Here is a 4,415-nt window from a genome sequence, read left to right as displayed (position 1 = left end):
CTCATGTTTGATTCCATTCTCTTCGCAAAATGTGTCAAGCTCTTGGTTGAAATATTCTCCGCCTCTGTCCGAGCGAAGAATTTTGATGTGTCTTTCAAGTTGATTTTCGACCTCAGCCTTATATCGTTTAAATGCATCAAAAGCTTCATCTTTTGATCTCAGCAAATAAACATGTAGATATCTACTGAAGTCATCACAAAATGTGATGAAATACCTTCTTCCTCCTCGAGTAAGGATTCCATTTAACTCACATATATCAGAATGAATCAACTCAAGTAACGAAGTGTTTCTCTTAACTGATGGAAATGGTTTCTTAGTGAACTTTGATTTTACACATGTTTCACATTTTTCAAAATCTTTTGTGTCAGATTTTAACATACCTTTAGTTTGCATTTTTTCAATGTTTTTAACATTAGTGTGAGCTAAACGTTTATGCTATAAAGAAATTGAACAAACAATATAACAAGAAAAGTTCACTTCATTCACATTAGCAACCAATCCGTCAATTACATCATTTCCAACACTCGACACACTAGCAACACTACTCTCAACACTAGGACCACTCATATTACCCTCATCACTAAGACATAAACGATACATTCCCGAAGTGTTGTTAGCCCTCCCAACATATCTTCTGCCTTTAGTGATCACAATTTTGCCTCTCTCAAGCACCATCTTGAACCCACCCTTGTCAAACTTGTCCGCAGAAACCAAACCCTTCGAGATAGTAGTAACATGAAGAACATCTCGAAGAATCACCCATTCACCACGTGTGAACTTCAACCGAACATCACCCCTTCCTAGAACTTCAGCTATATGGCCATCAGCACAGACGACAACCGTCCCATGAGGCATGGGTTGGTAGGTGCGAAAGCTCTCTCGTTGCCCACAAACATGCACAGTGGCTCCAGTGTCCACGAACCAACCTCGAGCACAGATTGCTCGAGTAAGAGAGGAGATCATGAAAATCTCTCCAAGGTTCACACTAGCCACCATGTCAGTCACCTTCTCGACTGCATGTGCAACCGGTATGGATTTGCGATCTTTGCATTCTCTCGCATAGTACCCAATCTCTCCGCAGACGTGGCAAGGACCGACCCTTTTTGGCTTTGAGTTAGGATTTTGATGACCCGGTTTCTTGAAGCTTTGTTTCTTGGGCCCAAAATTCTTTTTGTTCTGTCCCCCAGATTTGCCTTTGTGGCAAGAACTCCCACCTGACACATGATGCACACTTTGTCCAACTTTACCTCGCTTGTCCCTGATGCGAGTTTCCTCCTCAATGCGGAGGTGTTTCATCAGATCATCCAAGGAGTAGTCCTCGGATTTGTGCATCATTCTCTTAGAAAAATCTTTCCACGAGGGTGGCAGTTTTGCGATGATCGCACCAACCTGAAAGAGTTCTGGAAGAGAGATGGTGAGTGCGTTCAACTTGTTGACCATGACTTGGAGTTCATGCACTTGCTCCATAATTGGTTTGTCATCAACCATTTGAAACTTAAGGTACTTGGACACAAGGTACTTATTAGTACCTTCTTCATGTGCCTTATACTTGAGTTCCAACGCACTCCATAGCTCTTTAAGATCTTTGACCGGCGAGTAAAGATCATAAAGCCGATCAGATAGGGAATTCTTGATGTGACCCACACACAATTCCTCGGATTCTCTACGCAGAATCCTTTGTTTTTCCAGTTCTGTAATGACCGCTGGGTCCACAGATTCCCCTTCCTTTAGAATTGGATCATCAGGAATTGGTGCTAGTTTTGGGTCCAACAAAAAGGAGAGCTTCAAGACATGAAGCATGAACTTGACCTTTTCGGCCTAACGAGTGTAGTTCTGACCATCGAATTGGTCAAGTTTGGCAAACTCTTGGTTCATGAAATGGAGGCTAGCAGTAGAGTCCATTAGTTTGTTGATTGATCACAATAAAATAAAAACCTTTAAGAATGTTGTAAATAACAAACTAATAGACGCGCAAGGAAACCGACAAATAATATTGAGAATTATATGTCGATTAGTTGCGAATAATAGATCCAATTATTATTATTATATTTACTGAGTTTCGTACAGAAACCAGATCTGTCCTTCTCAATTAGATCCGATTATAAGAAAGGTAGAAGAAGACTGTCCTGTTATTGGACGAATTAAACACAAGACAGAAAAATAAAACCGACCTGTTGATTGTTGATCTTGATCTTGAAACAACTGCACGGATCAGACTCCTGTCCTTAAAGGTTTTTACTTCGCTTGTACTGGCTGTAAGCAACAGAGTAAAACCCCAGGATTTAATGCAGCTTTATCGATAGTCCAACAACACTGGAAATCGATAAACACAAAACCGACTACTTGGAATGTAACACCCCCCTCTGGCACGTATCACAATATTGTCCGCTTTGGGCCACTCGGCACGAGGACTTCCCAGGGGGTCACCCATCCCGGTACTACTCCCGCCCGAGCACGCTTAACTGCAAAGTTCTTATGGGATCTGCTGCCCTTACGGCTTTAAAACGCGTTGTGACAAGGAAGGTATCCACACCCCTTATAAGTAGATGTTTCGTTCTCCTTCCAAGCCGATGTAGGATCAGGTGCAACCCACCTTTGCAGCAGATCCCATAAGAACTCTGCAGTTAAGCGTGCTCGGGCGGGAGTAGTACCGGGATGGGTGACCCCCTGGGAAGTCCTCGTGCCGAGTGGCCCAAAGTGGACAATATTGTGATACGTGCCAGAGGGGGGTGTTACAAATGGTATCAGAGCTAGGGCATGGGTCGATGTGTTCGACAGGGACGTCGAACCCTATAATGGGGGGTGAAGGTGGGTTAGATCTGATCCCACATCGGCTGGGAAGGAGAACTAAGCATTCCTTATAAGGGGTGTGGATACCTTCCCTATCACAACGCGTTTTAAATCCGTGAGGGCAGCAGATCCCATAAGAACTCTGCAGTTAAGCGTGCTCGGGCGGGAGTAGTACCGGGATGGGTGACCCCCTGGGAAGTCCTCGTGCCGAGTGGCCCAAAGCGGACAATATTGTGATACGTGCCAGAGGGGGGTGTTACATGGAAACTAGGGAAAAAACGCAGAGAGAGGGAGAGGAAGCTTTCAGATTTCGAGAGTATCCATACAACTCCTAGGGAGCTGTATTTATAGGTATCGTAACCCTAGAAGGCATCAAACAGGCCCCCATAGGCCGGCCCCAGAAACCCTAGGGCGACAACTTGCTCTCCAAGAAAGCTGTTTCATGATCCTTCTAGAATACCCCGACTTGGCCTCCACGAAGTCAACGACGGTCAACCATTTGACCGGATCGGTCAAACCGGCTTGACTCGAACTCGTCAAAAATAAAAGCTCCTCAGCTCCCGATGCGTCATGCAAAGTGCGCCTAAATCGCGCCATTTCGCGCACTCGCGGCGTCGGCTAGTGCTAGGCTAGGCTAGGCGCGTGCGTGGGCTTGGCCCATTCCTTTGATCCACTAAAGCCTTTGAAGGCTTACCAAGGGAATAGGCTTATAAACCCACAAAAGTTTCTTCCCCCCACCAATGTGGGATACAAAGGAAATTGCCAACTTACAATTCCTTTATATATAAAGTTCCAATAGTATACAGTTCAAGCTAAGAGAATGCAAAGAAAATACGAATAATGGTTTACAGTGTACCTTCTTTGCGCATCAATTCCAGAAACCCTAAATTCGCAATCATATAAACGGATTTGAATCATATTGCTTTGCAAATCACGTAATAATGGGTCGATTCTGTTGAGATTATTAGGGTTTTGACATTTAGAAATGGAAATATAGAGGAAGAAGCTGCAATAGTTTATTTTGGGCGAGATTTATGAGATGTTATCAGAAGGGAAAATCCGTCTAATTCAAATCAATAGATGCTTAGCAAATTTATTGGGATAAAACAACGTTTTTAAATTTGGATTGCTGATTTTTTGGGATGACAACATTAGAGGAAGAATAAATAAATGAGCGGGAAGACAAAAATGGGATGAACAAAAAGTGGACGCGTGGCAAATATGAAGTCTAAAAAAATGACACGTGGCATTTAGGGGAGACAATTATTAGGAATGGAGATATATATATATATATATATATATATATATATATATATATATATATATATATATATATATATATATATATATATATATATATATAGGGTTAGGTTCATGTGAGACGGCCTAATTTTGTGAAACCGTGAGACGCATTTTTTTATTTTTTTTATTTTTTATTTTTTTTAGTTAATTCAAGTTTCGAAAATAATATTTAAAAAAAGAATTTTTTGATTTTTCCATTTATTTTGCATTTTAAAATTATTTTTAAAATATGTACAATGTAATATTCTATTTAGAATATTTCAAGTATTTAAAAAAAAAAAGGATTTTTTTTATTTTTTTTAATTTTTTTTAGTTAATTCAAG

The 4,415-nt window shown here is 41.2% G+C and overlaps 1 pseudogene; it reads left to right on the top strand.

Moving 5' to 3' along the window:
• Positions 1-2,888: 2,888 nt before the first annotated feature.
• On the top strand, positions 2,889-3,006 carry LOC144999373 (5S ribosomal RNA; annotated as a pseudogene).
• Positions 3,007-4,415: the final 1,409 nt, after the last annotated feature.

The sequence above is a fragment of the Lactuca saligna genome, chromosome 5, assembly GCF_052625555.1.
Source record: "Lactuca saligna cultivar CGN05327 chromosome 5, ASM5262555v1, whole genome shotgun sequence".
Taxonomy (NCBI): domain Eukaryota; kingdom Viridiplantae; phylum Streptophyta; class Magnoliopsida; order Asterales; family Asteraceae; genus Lactuca; species Lactuca saligna.
The sequence above is the reverse complement of the archived record's forward strand: the minus strand, read 5'-3'. Positions and strand labels throughout refer to the sequence as shown.